The 18,977-nt window shown below is 43.8% G+C and overlaps 1 pseudogene; it reads right to left on the reverse strand.

The window, feature by feature from the left end:
* Window positions 1-3,372: 3,372 nt before the first annotated feature.
* Window positions 3,373-17,565, reverse strand: LOC111216847 (annotated as a pseudogene).
* Window positions 17,566-18,977: the final 1,412 nt, after the last annotated feature.

Here is an 18,977-nt window from a genome sequence, read left to right on the forward strand (position 1 = left end):
GAAGTGAAGTCTCAGTCAGGACTCACACACAGGTGAACACTGAGGGGAGGAGACGGACTGTGAGGTCACTGAATTCATGTCGTGGCACTGATCTGCGACTCCTTCATCCCCGCCATGCGCTTCAGCTACAACACAGAGAGACACACCTGGTGAGGTTCACCTGCTGCAGCCGGCTGAGCCCCCCTCTGTCTGACCTGCTGATGTAATGCAGAGGTGTTTAGCTGACGTGGCGGCTGCAGCAGTGGGTGGTGCTGGTGTTGATGTGTTAGTGCTGATGCTGCAGAGCTGCTCTGATCTGGACTCTGTGTCAGCACACACTCAGCTCAGAGGTCGAACTATCGACCAGTACATCACAGAGGCAACAAAAACAACACACACACACACACACACACACACAACTTAACTTCCTCACTGATTTGAACTGCTTTCTGCAGGAGTGTGTATGTCAGTGTGTAGAAAGCAGGAACAAACACAGTAGATGTGTGTGACACACTGACACACACACACACACACACACACACACACACACAACACACAAATCTACTGTGTACAGACTCAGGAGGCTCAGAGTTCAGAGTCTCTGCTTACATTGTGGATTTTAATGGACCAGAAGATCGCTCAAACCTGTCAACAGCCAAACTACTGACCAATCACATCACTGGAAAACAGAGTCATCATTCCTACAGGATCCTGAACAGGGACAAAAGAGTTTACAATAAAGGGATCAATAATAAAAAGCAGTAGATATAAAATGTAAAAAATCAGTGGAATAGTTTTCCTGTATGAGGTTTCCATGTGTCCACTCTGGTTTTAAAACAAAAAAATGCTCGGAGTGTTTATCACGCTAAATAAATAGCTTATATAATTACTATTATAGCTTCATTTTAATTGAACAGATATTCTTTAATCCAACAGGATTCCTGACAGTGATGAAGCTTTTACTCTCTTCTTCATAATAACATGAGGAGACTCTGTGACCACAACTGGAAATAAAAACCAAACCTCTGATGTCTTTGATTAGAACAGTGAGCCACACACTGTTAATTATTTCCATGATTATAAATGAACATTTCAGACGGGCTGACTCATCAGACATCAACTAGTCCTCTCCTCTTTTCTTTCTCTCCTCTCTGCAGCAGAAAGTCTGACATTAAAGCTGCAAACGCTCACAGGAAAAAGGTAAGGCATTTGTTAATTATGTAGATTCACTTGTGGGGTGGAGGGGTTAGTTATAATGTTAGCCAGTTTTTGAGCAAGTTTGCTACTTTTGTCCTGCTGGTTAGCTCAGCTAGCCTTAGCTTAATTGATAAGTTAGCTAGTTCAGCTGGCTAGTTAGCATTGTTTGGAGGCAAATAAACCCATCTTTATACAATGTCTGTGATGTCGTTGTCCGGTGGGTGTCGCCTCTCAGTCATAGACCTCCTATGCTGTTAAATATTTACCACAGTAACACTACTTTAGGATTGCAGATGAAAGCAGAAAAAGCCTCAAAGTGACAACTTTGAAATTGGGTTCATGCTTTAAATGGACATTGTATATTGCAAGATTATGAATTTTTCTGTATCAGTGCAACATAACTGAAATTATATAATATATAATATAATATTTTCTTATGATCAATTTTGCTTGGTAACCTAAGGAGCTTTGGCTTTGCAGGTACAATTCTGAAATACTTTGGAGCTCCAGTCCAAGCAGAACCAGCCAATTTATTTGTTTTTATTGTTTTAGGTGGGAGGGGAGAGAATTTTATGTTGAGTTATGTTTCATGTTTAAGTACTTTGTTCTCAAAATTTAAAAAAAAAAAGGAAAATCTGTTGCATTTATTGACATTGTTTACCTTTTATTATCATTCTCTGTAGGTTTTGATTGCTGGGTACACTTGAGATGTTTAATTTGAATTTGAGAGTTTTTCACAAATCTAGCCTGTTTTCCTCTTCAGTGTAACACATTGATGCATCTCCTCGGATCATCTTAAAGGGTTTGGATTCCCCCCATCGTAGTTTGACAAAATAGGGGCCCCCAAAAAGCTAGTAACTGCCCTGAACGGGCCCTCGGACTCCTGTGCACCTTGGGGTGGTCTGTGCCAATTTTCATGAATTTTCGAGTATGTTAACGTCCTCAAAAATATTCCAGCAGAAAAATAATAATAATCTCTACAAAAACAATAGGTTCCTGGAACCTCCGATGCCGCTGGGCCCTGGTACACTCGGTGCTCGGGCCCTAATAAACACTAGTTTCAATAGGGTCCTCGCAGCCTCCAGTGCTCTGGCCCTGTTTTATCGGCATCACATGTTCATTTACAGTTTGTTCATCATCAGACAAAACAGCAAAAATACTCAAACGTAATGTTAATTCATGCACTTATTTACAATATATCTTTAGTCTGACATTAATAGAAATTATATTTAAACATGGAAATAGTATTTTTTTTTTATTCTAGTCACATGATCATGTTTACATTTCACCTTATTGAATATTACCTTTGTACGTTGCTATAACCGAACTTACCTGGAAGTATCAGCGTTTCTTCTCATATCATATTAAGAACTTCATTCATGGTTCAGACGATGTTGCTTATAATTAAAAACTCCGCCTCTTTCACATGAACGCGCTCATAACCGGACAGGTAAACCCAGGGTTAACTGAGCCAGTTGGCAACCAGCTTCGTAGTACAGGTTATCCAGGAGGGACAATGTTAGGTTCAGTTAACCCAGATAACTAAGTTATCCTGGGTATGTTGAACTTGCTTCGTAGTACAGGCCTCATGTTTTGACATTAACCCTGAACCATCAGTTCCGTGGTTATCTGCTCACTGTTAACCAGACAGATCACCATTATAATAAGACGTCACATCATCTCAGCTCTGATCCTCCGGTCAAACTGGTGTATTCACTCTGATCTGACTCAGATCCAAACTCAGACCCAGATGGGCAGAGGAGAAGTCAGATTAATCACTGATCAGCAGATCAATCGCTGATCAGCAGGATTCATCCCAAACTGGACTTAGAACAGGATGTAGAGGAAGACAGAATTCAGCAGAGAGGCGTGGCCAAAACAAAAACAGGGGTCTATGGGTAGACTGTAAATAAATAGAAGCTGCTCCACCGTCGCCATCTTGGTAGTACTTGACTCCGCCACTAATGCCCAGCTAATCCAAAAATGGTCAAAGATGAGGTGCGTGTGTCGAGCTGAGTCTTTGGTGAATGCCGGCTTGTGGGAGGCATACACTCACCCACCTGTCACTCAAAAAGGCCACACCCTCAATTCTACATAACTTTAAGCCTTAAAATAAAATGTAAACAGGTGAGTTATATAAACAGTTGTAATGACAGAGGAATTAGCAATAGAGACCAAAACTGCTTTTGTTCCAGGCTGTAAACATGTTTATTTCTGCTGTAAAGTTGGACATTTTAACATGGGAGTCTATGGAGACTCTAGTGGTCATCAGAGGAACTACAGCTGTTGGTTCCTCTGTGTTGGCTTCATTTTCCAGCCTCAGAGGTTGCTGGTCATACCTCCATCTTCTGAGCCAGCAGTGAGGACTTGAAGTTGGGACTTGATGACGACCTTGACCTCGAGTTTTGTTCGACCCCCTTCTCAGACCAGAGGGATGACTCTGAAGGGGAAGGATGATGTCTTTGGTGGTTCAGTACCTGAACACAGATGACACAGTCAGACGGCCTGGCTTAGCCCATCTCTGATACACCATGAGTTTTAAAGGTATAGTTCGGGTTATTTGACATGGGGTTGTATGAGGTAGTCATGCATTGTCATTGTGTTACCTGCAGTATATTATATCAGCGCAATAACAGGTGAGGCAGCAGGAAACACTAGCAGAGCTATGTGCTGTGGGCAGGGCCAGCAGAAAAAATGTGTTTAAGACACCTTTAAAAGACGCCCGCTGAAATTATCCAATATGCATTTGAATGTACATGCATTATCTTCGCATTAAAGCAGCACTTTATTACTTTATTACGCCGCAGCTAGAGGTCAGCTGAGTGAATCAGAAAGCAGCATAATACAGTGCACTCCGTAGGTGCGCTTGTCTGTAGGAATATGGTAGTACAGCGGTTGAAAAAATGTAGTACCAAAGGAAAGTGCAGTTTTCACAGGCTCAGATCAGGTGCTTAGTGCTCTCAGACAATGAAAAAGCTGATTTAAATCCTGATTCAGGCCTGATGACTAAAATTAATAAATAAATAATTTTTTAATGAATAATTAAGATAATGATAATTAATAATTAAATGTCAGTGAAGACACAAAGCACTGAATGTGGAGTAAAAAATGTTGTTCCTCTCTTGCTCCGCCCACTAAAAGTGAACACCTGTTCAGACTCAGGTGATACAGCTGAAGGTGACGTTGCTGTGTGACCTCTGACCTCTTGCCGGTGTCCTCAGAGCTTCCTCCTTTCCCCTGCTTGTCCATGACTATCTTGTCATTCATCCCAAATTTACATTCAGGCATCCTGCTCGGGTAATGCTTCATCACCACCAGCCCTGAGATGAGAGCGCTGAGCACCTGACCTGAATACACACACAAATACACAGATAAACACACACACATGAACACAGATAAACACACACACAATGACACACATATGAACAGACACTTGAAAACACACAGATGAACATACACAAATAAACAGAAAAAAACACAGATAAACAAACACACATGAACACACACTGTTAGACGAAGTCACCCTCTTGATCAATCAACAGAAATCAATCAACAACTATTTTGATAAGAAATAGAGAACAACTGTGATACTGTCAACAAGTAAGAGCCTATTAACTACTTTATCAAAGCTCCTGTTCAGCATGTAGAAACATGATGTTTCCAGATGTTTGTCTCCTGATGTGTCTTGACCATAGGGAGGTTGTTGTTTAACCAGGGTTATTTGGTGATGACTGATTTCATGGTGCACAGTGTGATCACTGACTACTTCATGTGGAAGTGCAGGAAGAGCTGTTTAATATGAAATCGTCTGCCTTCTGCCTCAGGATTCACACTGGCTGAATGTTTGAGAAGATGTTTAGACCAGAATCTGGACTAATCCTACATTGACTGATGGCACCAGTGTGTCTGGAAGAAAACTCATCCCTTAGATGAATGGATTGATCACTAAAACAGTCATCAGCAGCAGTTTTAGTCTTTAGCTCCTCAGACGTGAAGAACTGCTAATAACAGACAACTCATTCATCCAGAGAATAATCATTTGTCATGGCCTTAGATATGACATATTAATAAATAATAATAATAATGGTAAGATGAGACACTGCTGTAGAAGTTCTGTAAAAACATCCTGATGAAGTCTGAGCTCAAACCTGTTGTTTTACACACACACACACACACACATATATATATATACATATATATGTACATATATAAAACATATATATAAACATATGTAAAACAAGTGTGAGACACCTTATTGTCCAGTCAGCACCTCTGAACATGAAGCAGCTCACTGTCAATGTTCAATATGTCAATATACTGCAGAATACACACACACATTCATGTGTGAATTTACAGGGAGGTCTAACTCCTCTAATATCTCTGGTTGTAAATCAGAGAAGAAGAACATTGAACTTCATTACTTTGATCTACATACTGTTTTACACACAGTAACAATGTCAGTGTAGTATGAGTTTATTATCAGTCACTCATCAGCTACTCAAAGTAATCACATTATTTGACTAATGACTCAGCTATTAAAGTTAATGGCTCACTGTCAGAGGAGCCTTTAAACTTCTTCACACCCTCCACACTCATCAGATCTTTTCTATTTAACTGACAGAAACAGGGGAAACAGTCTGATCCAGGACCAGTCTGCCCACTGAATCCATAAACCAAACTGGGTTCCACCAGTTACTGGGATGATGGCTGAGTATACAGACAGTGGTGTCACAGAGCAGAGTAATCAGATTACTGAGGCACGTCAATGATGTTACCCTGAGGAGACATGAGCAGGTAGACGCTCTCCAACAGGTCCAGAAACAGCTTGTTCCACCTGTACTGGACTCCCTCTCTCCTCCAGCCGATCTGAGATGTCACCTGACTGCTGATCTGAGACTGCTCCTCTCTGGTCTGGAGGGGTCAGAGTTACAGTCAGTGTGATGGAGGAACATATCGTGTGCGTGTGCGTGTGTGTGTGTGTGTGTGTAGACTCACATGGTGCAGGATGATCCAGGGACAACAGGAGGCGGGAACAGACAGGAAACACTTTGTTTACATCTTTTCAGTGTCACTGACAGAAACTGAACTTGTGTGGTTGTGTGCAATTTGTGTGCAGTGTGTGCGGTTGTGTGCGGTTGTATGTAGTGTGTGGTGTTGTACAGTGTGTGCGGTTGAGTGTAGTGTGTGCGGTTGAGTGTAGTGTGTGCGGTTGTGTGTAGTGTGTGCGGTTGTGTGTAGTGTGTGCGGTTGTGTGCAGTGTGTGTGGTGGTGTGTAGTGTGTGCGGTTGTGTGCAGTGTGTGCAGTTGTGTGCAGTGTGTGTGGTTGTCTGCAGTGTGTGTGGTTGTCTGCAGTGTGTGTGGTTGTGTGTAGTGTACTCATCTAATCTGATCTTAAATGAATAGCTAAACATTTTGAAAAATAAACTTTACTTTCATTCTTGGGCCCCCTCTATGAACTATGTTGTGCCAAACCCCCCCGTTATGTTTGAAGGCTATGTCTGGCCCATCTATTTGAAACACAAGAACATCCCAGGTGAGAGGAACCAGAAGGTTATAACAGTCATACCTGCTCAGTGAGTCCTACCTGGCTCTTGATGCCCTGCTGAGTGATGAAGGTTTTCAGAGCTCCTGTCTCCGAGTTCTGAGGATAACCAAAGTCCAGAATCTCTGCAGGGACACAGAGACCATGAGGACACACGGACTAACAGACTAACAGGACCATCTCAGTCCAGATCTGAAGCTCGGAGTCCTGGGCTCGGACGGCTCCTGTCTGCACTGTATTTTCTTTAGGTTCTGATTTTCTCATCCAACGCTTACAAAAATCAAAACCTAAAAAAACAGCAGAGCAGCAGAACAGCAGCAGCGTTCATATGTGTCCTCTTGGGAGTTCAGGAGAACAGGCAACGATACAGACACATCCCCGCCCTGCCCCTGTTAATGAACACTCCTGAATTGAGGTACCACATATTTTTGGCAATGAGGTGAGCTTGTGTTGTTAGCATAGCTAGGCCACAGTGTGCTGGCTAGCTAAGCGGCCTCGAATGAGCAGCGGTGCTGAGTTGGAGGGAGTGCCGGACAGAGACGACGGTGACACTGCAGAGGAGCTTCACGATGACGGGAGGCTTTGTGTACAGATGGCTACATTCGGGACTATCGGTGAATTTGTGGAGGGGAATGAGGACTGGATGGAGTATGAGGAAAGGTTGGGACACTTTTTCCTCGCTATTGGGATTACTGAAGAGGCTAAGAAGCACTCTATTCTCCTGAGTGTGTGTGGGGCGAAAACTTATAAACTCATAAGGAAAACTGGGGGAGATCCCATATGATGAACTGGTCCGGCTTGTGGGTAACCACCACAACCCCAAACTTTCAGTGATAGTCCAACAGCTTAAATTTCATAGCCATTTTAGGAAGCTAGGCCAGTCTGTAGCCAACTCTGTAGCTTAGCTTCGGCAGCTTTCAGAGCATTGTGACTCTGGGGCAGTATTGGATTGATATGCCCCGTGATAGGTAAATGCTGATGCCATAAAACGCCGCCTGATCTGAGAAGCCCTACCTTTGACTTTCAAGAAAGCCCTGGAAGTTTCCCAAGGTATGAAAATGGCTGCAAATAATGCCAAGGACTTTCAAAAAAGAAATGGAGGGTCACAGATGGCACAGGTGCACCAGGTCAGGAGAAGTCAGGTAAAGAGACTGTTAAAGGAACAAAGCAGGTGGAATGTATTCGGTGTGGGGGAATACACTATGTAAATGACTGTAAATTCAAAGACACTGAATGTCACGCATGTAATAAAAAGGGACATTTAGCCAAAAAAGTGTACGAGCTCGAAGGAAAAAAGCAAACCTATACAGGGGAAAGCCCAACTGGCTGCTACATACCACCTCAAGGATGATGGCGAAGACACGGTGTGTGCCTACAATATGTTTGGGGCTTGAGGTAGAGGAAGATGGGGCTGATGGGAACCCCACCAGAGCCTGATTATGCCACAGTCACAGGACAGGACATCGAGTTTGAGATCGATTCAGGAACTACAGCATCTGTCATCAGTGAGGAGACCTACAAGCAGACGTGGGGGTCTGACCTGCCTCATCACATTTGTTTTTTTAATATTTCCATGTAGATACGAGTACGGAGCCATAGAGAGGACCCCATGCGTGGTTCACACACTACAGCTTGTAGTGAATATGGTCCAGAGGGAACCCCCAATCCGAAGGCTGTTGGAAAAAGTGAGGCACTTGGTGAACAAGTTTAGGAAGTCATCTGTCGCCACAGAGCGGCTGCTGCAGAAGTGTGCTCTGGTTCTGGTAAAAGACTGTCCCACCAGGTGGTCAAGTTGCTTTGCTATGATTTCGCGCTGTCTTGAAGTCAAGGAGCACCTCACAGCTGTGGCTGAGTCGATGGGCTGGGACAGCCTGCAGCCCAGTGAGTGGCAGAAGATTGGGATGCTGAGAGACCTTCTTCTACCATTTGCGGAGCACACTAAGTCGCTTGAAAGTGACACTCAATCACTTTCCCTTGTTATGCCAGCACTCCTGGATCTCAAAAACCATCTGTCAGAGTTATTGCTTGCACATGGGAGAACCTACAAAGACGCAGATACTCTGGCTCAGAAGATGCTGTCCAGCATGGATAGGCGCTTTAGTGTGTTTCTTGACATAACAGCTGACAACTTCTCACCACTTCCTGCAGCAGCATGCTTTGTGGACCCTTGTGTAGCTGAAACCCTTCTGGAAAATGATGACATTGAAGTACAGAATCTTGTCAGAAAGGCAGAGGACTACATTTGTCATCTTGTGACACAAGGAGTGCAAGTACGAGAAGAGCAGTTAACCGATGATGAGCAAGTCGCAAATGAGTGTACAGAGGCTCCAGAGTCAACCCCCGCAAAATGGTGTAGATTTAAGTTCTTCAGTGCCAATCGTCCATCGAGGCACAAGACAGCCAAGACAACAAACATTAGGCAGGAGCTTTTAAAATACAAAGAGGGGCTGTCCGAGTCCCACCAGACTGCTGCTACTAGTGCTGAGGTTGAGGAATCCGGCATTGAGTATTGGTTAACTCAGTGTTGTTCCACTGTGTTTCCAACACTGAAACCTCTGGCCTTGGACCTCCTGGCAATGCCAGCCTCTCAGGCATTTACAGAGAGGGTCTTCAGTGTAACTGGTTACCTCTCTTGTGGCCGCAGGAACAAGGCTAGGACGATTTTGGAAAGAAGCGCTTTCCTCAAAGTAAACAAGCCTAAGTGGTAGTTAATGGCTGGCCTGAACAGACATGCAAGAAGCATGCATGTACCACACACACACACACACACACACACACACACACACACACACACACACACACACAACATTTTGATAATCAACCTTTCCCATATCCATGCAAAAAAACTCTGCTGATCCTGTTGTTTGTTGATTTTTTTTTTTTTGGTATGTGTAACAACTAGTTTTAAAATAACACATCCAGGAGGTTACAGTTTATATAGTTTTATATAGTAGTTATTTGGTCGAGCATTGAAGCACCTTGTTTCTCTTTGTTAAACTTGAATGTATTCAATTTTTTTTTGCATTGTCATGTGATGCCATTTTGTTTATTTATTTAATTTAAATTTGTGTGTGTGTACTAACATGTTTGGTTGGTAAAATAAATATGTTGTAAATTCAAATCAGAGCGTCTTGTGTGTCTGGAATGGATGTATTCTTGAGTCTATAAGATAACAATAATATAATAATAAGATAACCTTGTTTGAACTGTGAAATGGGTTTGGCTAAAAGAAAATTTTGGCTTTGTCTCTACTACTAGGCACTTATACTATACTGGGTTAAATAGAATTGCATTACTAGAAAGAGACTAAAATAAAATGTTCATTGACTAAAACTAGACTAAAATGTCATCAGTTTTCGTCGACTAAAACTAGACTAAAATAGTCATGGATGATTCTGACTAAAATAAGACTAAAATGCTCAGACTTTTAGTCGACTAAAACTTGACTAGACTAAAAAGAGTATGAACGTGACTAAAACTAATGAAAACTAAAATGACAGCTTGACACAAAGACTAGACTAAAACTAAAATTAAAACAGGCCGCCAAAAACAACACTAATGCTGACATGACTGCCACAATCGAGACCACTCTTCAGAGGTACAGTGATGTTTTCAGGCATGAGCTGTGCACACATAAGGGGGTTACAGTGAAACTGCATGTTGACCCCAAGGCTACCCCAAGGTTTTTAAAGTCCAGACCTGTGCCCTATGCCATGAAAGGCAAAGTTGAGGAGGAGCTGGAATGTCTGCAGCAACTGGGCATCGTTGAGCCAGTCCAGTTTTCAAGGTGGGCAGTTCCCATTGTCCCCGTGTTAAAGGAGGACAAGATGGCAAGGATTTGTGGGGATTATAAGCTGACGGTGAACCAAGTCTCCAAGATGGCAGAGTACCCGTTGCCACGGTGGAGGACCTATTTCTGACCCTTGCAAGGGGGAAGCATTTCACAAAACTTTACATGAACCATGCCTACCAACAACTGCTCTTTGATAAGGATTCAAAGGAGTATGTTACCATCAACACTCATAAGGGCCTTTTAAAATAAAACCAGCTGGTTTTTGGAGTGTCATCGAGCCCTGCCATTTTCCAAAGAACGATGGACACTTTGTTGTGGGGGAGTTCACATGTGGCTGTGTATCTGGGTGAGATTTTGGTCACAGGGGTGATGGAGGCGGAGTATTTGGCTAACCTGGAACAGGTGCCCAGGAGGCTCTCAAGAGGTGGGGCTGCGACTGAAGCGTGGTAAGTGTGTGTTCATGGCTCCAAGTGTGACCTCCCTGGGGCACAGAATCATAGCTGAAGGGCTCTGCCCAGTGGAAGACAAAATGAGGGCCATTAAGGAGGGTCCAAGCCCCAAAAGCCTCCATAAACTCAGATAATTTTTGGGCATGTCAATTATTATGGCAAGTTTCTTCCTGATCTCTCAAAAGTTTTGGCCCCACTGTACAAGCCGTTTCGCAATGACACTAAGTGGAAATGGGGTGTGGAGCAGGAGACAGCTTTTAAGGAGGTTAAAGACCTCCTCCACTCAGCAAAGCTGCTGGTTCACTTTGACCCTACCAAAGACATCACTCTGTCATGTGACGCCTCTCCCTATGGGGTTGGAGCAGTACTCTCGCATGTGATGGAGGACGGTGCAGAGAAACCCATTAGTTTTGCTTCAAGGACCCTGTCTGCAGCAGAGAAGGGTTACTCTTAGTTAGACAAGAAAGGTCTGGCAGTTGTATTTGCAGTGAAGCGCTTTAACCTCTATGGCAGAAACTCCTGTAAAAGTGAGCCAGATCAAGCAGCAGACAGAGAAGGACCCGATCCTCTCCCGAGTCAAAATGCTTCCTTTACGGGGCTGGTCAAGTGTTGTGGAAGGGGAGGAGTTGCAGCCATATGCTAAACGTAAAACAGAACTGAGTCTGCAGGATGGATGCATTTTCTGGGGGTTGAGGGTTGACGTACCTCGCCCTGGATGTAGACAGATTGTGGAGGAAATACATAAGACACATCCAGGGGTGTCTAGGATGAAAAGCTTGGCAAGGTCCTATGTCTGGTGGCCAAATATGGATCAGGATCTAGAGAACAAAGTAAAATCATGCACACAGTGCCAGACTACTCAGAACATGTCACCACCAGCCCCCTTGCACGCATGGGAGTGGCCAAACTGCCCCTGGTCTAGGTGGCACTTTGACTTTGCTGGCCCCTTTATGGGACAAATGTTGCTGATATTGGTAGACGCACATTACAATGCATAGAGGCATGAGCAAAATCACAGCTCCCTCAACCATAGACAAGCTCAGACAGGTGTTTGCAGTCCATGGATTGCCTGACAGTCTGGTCACAGATAACGACTCAACGTTCACAAGTGAGCTGTTCGGTGAGTTCATGCAGCAGAATGACATTCATCATATCTGGATGGCCCCTTTGCACCCAGCCTCAAATGGTTTGGCAGAGGGGGCTGTGCATACTGTGAAGGACAGCTTGAAGCGAATGACAGGAGATTCCATGAGCATGAGGCTTTCACGTTTCTTGTTCAAATACCGCCTCACGCCACAGACGACGACTGCATGCACCACAGCTGAGATGCTGATGGGGCGCAGACCCAAGTCAAGGTTGGATCTCCTGCGCCCAGACATAAAGGCGCAAGTGGAGAGGAAGCTGGAAAAGCATGCAAGGGAGATACAGTTAAAACCTGATGACCGTGTCTGTGAGAAACTTCAGCAGTAACAGTACCCAGCCACGGCTTCCTGGGGTTATCCTGAGACAGAGCGGCCCGGGCTCATAAGTTGTTAAGATGAAGGATGAAAATGTGTTCCGCAAGGAAACATGATCATGTACGCCTGGGTCACGACACTGGCTCAGAGTTGGACAGCTCCCCAGAGTGGCCCCTGGCGAGACAGTCCACTGTGGAGAGTGTCCACCAGCGACAGTGCCAGAGAGAGAACCACAGGGAGAGTTGTTGGTGCCCCCTGATATGGTGGGACCCCCTAACACGCAAACCCCACTCACGCCCCCAAGACAGGCCTCTCCCAAACCACCCTCACCTGTGGTGTCTCCTGAGTCACCACTGTGCAGGTCACAGTTCACCCCAAACCTCCAGAGAGACTGGATTGGACAGCTGTTTTTAGACGGACTGGGGGAATGTGCCTTGTTGTTCACATGTTGCATTAGCAAACTGTTGATGCTGTTTTAAGTTTAATGTTGAGTGTACAGTGTGTACATAGGGAGGCATTGAAAATGGGGGTGGGGGGGGGTGTTCTAATGGGACAGAATTAAAATGTGTTAATGTGTTGAGCGTACGGGTAAAGTAGCTATGCACCCGCTAGGGGACACTGTTGATACAGAACTGACGTGTTCATGAGTTTTCAAGGAATGAGGAAGAGTACCTCCAGTGCCTCGGGCTCAGGTGTGTATGTGTGAGCCAGGTTAGCCCTCTGCCCTGCAGCATGTTGGATGCTTAAGTATGTATGTGAATGTATTAATCGTGCAGCTTTAATATAAAGCTGACTGAATGACAGTACATGTTGCATGCTTCTTTTTCAAGGTACAAGTTACGACAAACACTGTTTACCGTCCAGCAGCTCGTAGATCAGGTCCAAGTAGTTCTTGACGTTCACTTCAGTGATTTTACTGAAGTATGCCATCATCACGTCACTCATCTTGTAGAGGAATTCGAACAGCATGGCGACGTTGACGTTCAGCTTGATGACGGCTGCCAGCGAGATGTTGGAGCGCTTGACGTGGAAGAAGCTGGTCTGAGCGATGTTGGTGACCGGAGAGCGGACCTTCTGCCAGTCTGGATAACATTAACATGAAACACTTCCGCAACATTTCTCCTGGACAGAGAGACGAGGGAGAAGATTACAGTGAAGCAGAGGCTTCTGGAGACTGACCACGGTTCTGACAGAGGATTAGAACTTGGTATGATGGTTCAGGTCTGTCCTATAACCACATCACATGTCAAGGGTTTCACCAAAACCTTCATCATTTGAAACATCAGCAGATTCAAACCTCGTGGTGGGTTCAAGTTTTTTTTTCATCCTGGATCAGATCAACAAATAACAGTCTTCATGTCACTATCTCGACTCAAGGTCCACTTACTGACTTTTTCTGGAGTCTGATGGTCCTCCTCACTGTCCCAAGATTTGACAATGAATTTATTTTCTAATTGTTTAAAATTGTTGTAATTCTCTTTGTTCTCTCCTCTCTGTATGATGACAATGATGATGATGAATTCATCAGAGAGACCCTTACAGACGTGAAACAACAGCTACAAACAAACATCAGTCAGAACAGATGTGTGTGTGTGTGTGTGTGTGTGTGTGTGTGTGTGTGTGTGTGTGTGTTAGAACTTCAGCAGGCAGGAATAATATTCCACATGATGTATAAAATGTTGTCTTTACACTTGTTTGTGTTGTAGACTGAAAAATTATTTATACTATGATTGTTGACAGATGTTGTAACCATCACTTCATAATTTTATTTTGACTGACAAATAAATATAAACCAAACACACATGTTCCCTCACATGTGTAGGACATGATCTGTAGTCCAGAGCGTGTCCATAGCAACACCGTGCTTCACTGATGGTCTGTTTTGACAGACTTCTGTGATTAGGATGTTTCAGTCAGAAGCAGACAGATGTCTCAGTCTGTCGTAAAAATCCAGTCTCAGCTCCTTCCATCAGCAGCCATGTTATCAGTGCAGACTGCTATGATCTCATCACTATAAGGTTTCTCTATGCTGCTGCTGTTGCCTAGCAACAGGCATCCTGCATCGCAGCGACAGGAAGACTGAGGCTGCAGCACATTTAGTACTCAGCTTTGCTGCTACAGAGAGAGGTTCAAACACCGAACCTCTGTCTGAAGCTGCTGACTGTGGTCAGTCCAGGTATATATACAACATCTAAATAAGCTGTTCACTGACGAATCTTCACTGCAAATCAACACAACTAATATCTGTTGTGTTAGGTTACTATCATTTGATCAATGTTTCATGGTCTATCACCAACTATCAGCTGACAGAAACTGGTGAAGCAATAATACAATAAAAAATCCATCTGTCACACACTGAGTTAATGACCCAGCTGTAACCAGCTCTGGAACATAGTGAAAATCATCTCTGTCAAGAAAAGAAACAAAGTGACGAAAACTCTCCAAATGAAGAGACAATAACTCACATATGTCTGTCTGATGAATCACCGCCTAACACTGAAGCACAGACCTGTGACCTGTGTGTCAATACAGAGACAAACGGCTCCACAGATTAATGCTCAGTCTTATGTAGATGAAATATTCAGTCTGACTCTGTGACTGTGCTGTGAGCAGATCTTATATGTTTGACTGAGACTCACATCAGGAACAATGTTTATTGTTTGTGTTTGACTTTTAATTATTATTAACTAATCATTATTATTCAATTATAAATCACTAATATTGTTATTATTATCTTTTTTGTGTCTTAATTGTAATTATAATTCAGGCTGCACACAGACGCATGTGAAGGATCTGTTTGTGATTTTTCTCTGCTGCTGAACGTGGTTTCCTGACGGAGATGGTAGTTATGTTTACAACACAAGAGGTTATACTATGTCCTCTGAGCAGCTACTTCTTCTGGACAGACTGGGGGCTACAGTGACTCAGTATCAGAAAACTAGTTGGTTAGCATGCTAACTTCAGTAGAAGAAAAGACGTGATAGAGACAAGAGTTAATATTTGGTGTTTGTTTCCACCGCTAGAGACAGCTGTTAGTGAGTAAAGGACTGAATGTGATGCTGAACTCACATTTCTGCTAACATTAGCTATGTAGCAATAGCAAAAACTGACAATGTCCTGTGGATGAGTTTAATGTCTGGCTCATGGGCACTTCAGCAGTAAATGTCAGGACTCACCTGATGTCATCACGGTACACCCTGGAGATCAACACCTCCCCTTTATGGTTGTAGATGAAGAGTCCTCCAATCATGGCCGACAGCATCAGTCACTCAGAAAAGGATCATGACGAAGAGTCACTACACAGAGGAGGAGGGTTATTACTACAGAGGAGTTTACTGTGGATCTGCTGGTGAGGGGGGCAACAAACAGTGACTGATCATACATCATGTCAGCTTCCAATTACCAATAATTCTGTCATTACTCATTACGTCTGTTTAACATTTTCTTTATCACTGAGACAGTAAACACAGAGAAAACACTTCATAAAAAGATGCTTTTCTAAGACTTTTACTTACATTTCATTAAACACAGAGAAACATTAAATCTTGAATCAACTCTTCATCCTCAGATTTATACACAGGTACGAATTTCAGCCATAAATCTATATTATAATAATGTCAGTCAAAATAATGAAATTTACAAACTGAAGCTTATTATGAACTGAGTCAGAATTGTGACCTTTTAATTTACATATGTTTCTGTTAAACCATTTTTCCTTGGTCGTCTACAGACTGTGTTTATATGTGAGATTATATAAAAAATAAAGTAGCCGTGTTGTGTTTGTGTTCACTTAACAGCGTCCACTTCCACTTATCGGTCCCTTTAACATTACAGCTGCTAGTTAGCATGTTAGCTTGGCTGGTTCTTCTGTGTCCCAGTCGATAAAAATTAACCACAGTCAACAGATAATAAATATAAAGTAACGTTACTCTTCACGGTGGTGACGTAGGTAGCTCGCAGGTCCCTGCACTGTCTGTTCGACGGAGCACAATCCGAACTCCATTTAAAAATTTGAAAGTTAATTTGACACATCTGCACTCACACTATATCTGGTCATGTTGGCAGTCGGTGACAGTGGACTCTTACGGTACATTCGGCATTCAGGAAAACCAAAATGCGGCCTGTATTACGGTAATATTTCACCTTTAACGTTCGGATCGACTCACGCTGACACACTGGCTGGAGTTGCCGCCCAGTCACTGACGTTAAGATGTAGCTGAAGATAACGTTGTTTATCGATAAACGGTGATTAAAAAGACAAACAGCTCCAGTATCATTTAACACAGTTGTTGTCTGTGTGTGTCGAATTAAAGGGCGGCTCCTACTAACTCAGAACTGACAATAAATCACGACTTACTCAGAAAGCTCTGGTATTGATTATCAATAAATAACTGAAAAGCATCACACTAGCAACACCTGCTAACGTTACCGCAGCAGAGACGGTGACGACTCCCCTGCAGTCCATGCGCCACTGCTGCAGTGCGGACAGACAGACGGACGGAGAGACAATCAGTGGATCTGTCTGTCTCCGTGTCCTGACCCGGTCCACAGAGAGGCCACCGTGTCCTCGGGCTACCTCACACAGAGCCGCTCAGGCCCCGTCGTCCCTCCATCCGGACATTTGACCGTGAAAACCGGACTCTCCAGCCTCCTCCGATCGGAGGCAAGATGTCGGCGGCGGAGCAGACTGTCAGCTGACGGAGCCCGGTCCGGCTGCGTCCCGTTCAGAACCACCACCCTCCTCCACCCAGACTCCTCCCGCTAGATCAGACTCTATTTTAACTCAGTACAGATCTTATTTTTACCAGGTCAATACCGAAGTCTTGGTGTGGTCCTCTCACCAACAGGAACCGGGCCTGTGGTCTCTGCTCTAGCCGCGCGCTGAGACCGAGGTGGTGGGTGTGTGGATTGGGACGCGTCCCTCCCTCCTTAGGACTGATCATCACTCAGCAGGCCTAAGATCTCTGGAAACAGGACCCATAGGATCCATAATCCATGTTTCCAGGGTTGGGTGTAGTCTAGGTGGGACCCTGAAGGACATATCTGAAATTCTGGGGCTCCAGAATAGCAGGGGCCTGAAAACCTCCAGACTCTGTGTGAGAAATGTGTTAGGGAAAATGCAGCAAAGGGCCGTTTTAGGCGCGGGAGGGATGGGGGTGGGGGTGCAGGACATTTTCCACAATAAATATTAAACAAAGATCTACTTCATAAAGTCTGTCACAGGGACCAAGGCTGGACAACCACCCACTGCCTCAGGGGCCCTAGAAGCCCCGGGTGCAGGTCCTCCATCCTGTGGCCCCAGTCTTGCAGTTTTAAAACCTTTTTTTTTGCTTTTATGCTGCATAACCCTAAACGAATCAGAGACAACACGAAACCCTGAGCCTTTGACTCACATGTCCACACTGTGCAGGAGTGGAGTCTGGTTTTTACTGGAACATGTGGGGAATTTAAACTTTAAACTTTTAAACTAAACCTTTAAAAATGAGCTAACACCTGCAAAAACAAGAACGTGATTATCTGACAGGACAGAGCTGTCACTTTTCAACAGATTTGATAGAAATGTTTGTGTTTGTCCTGTAACATGTTTATACAGAATATATTTTCTCTGATCTTTTGTCTGAAAATATTAATAAAACAAACTCAACACAAAATGTTTGTTGACATTTTTTAATTGTTTTCCTCAAGTTTCAGAGTGAAGACAGCAGAGACAAAACAAAAACAATCTGTTTATCCATCACGGGCAAACATCTCATAAATAATAATAAATATATTCATATACATTATTGAATGTGTGCTCTGTGGGTAAGATGTGCTCAGGATATTAGAACATTAGGTGCTACACAGAATAAATAAACAGTGAAGTCAGTGGAAATGAGGTACAGAGGTTTTTGGCTTCACTGAGACCTGAAACCTGCTGGGTACAGCAGAGACTGTTCAAACTGGTCTTTAACTCCCAGAACAACCAATAATCATGTTCCACCTCGTTTCAGTGAAAGCCCATCCATCAGTTTTTTTGATGATTATCTGAATCTGGGTTCAGGTCAGCACCCTATGTAAGGTAGTCCAAGTGTCCTTCAGCTTGTCTTGGAGGATTTCAAGACATTCCCAGGCCTGGATATGTCAGCTCTCAGGTCTAGCCTGGGATCTTCTACCAGTTTGAGATGCCCAAAAAGCCTTCTAAAGGGAAACATCCCAATCAGACGTCCACCCAACCTAAACTGACTCCTCCTAACATGAAGGATTAGTGGTTCTCCTCCAACCTTCTTCCAGATGTCCAAGGTCCTCACCCTGTCTCTGAGGGTTAGGACAGTCACCCTGTGGAGAAACCTCATTTTGGTTGGTTGTATCCAGTCTCATTAATTTGTCACTACCCAAACCTCATGAGGTTTAGTTTGTAATTTGGATCAACCAGTGAATCGAGAGTTTCAAGATTAAGAAACAGTCTGCAAAGACTCCAAGACACTGGCTTTCTTTAACTTGGGGCAGTGACTTGTTCTACCAGAGTGACCACGGCCTCAGACCTGGAGGTGCTAACCCCTCTGCTTCACACTCAGCTGCAG

Source organism: Seriola dumerili, unplaced genomic scaffold, assembly GCF_002260705.1.
Source record: "Seriola dumerili isolate Sdu_G_001 unplaced genomic scaffold, Sdu_1.0 BDQW01000036.1, whole genome shotgun sequence".
Taxonomy (NCBI): Eukaryota; Metazoa; Chordata; class Actinopteri; order Carangiformes; family Carangidae; genus Seriola; species Seriola dumerili.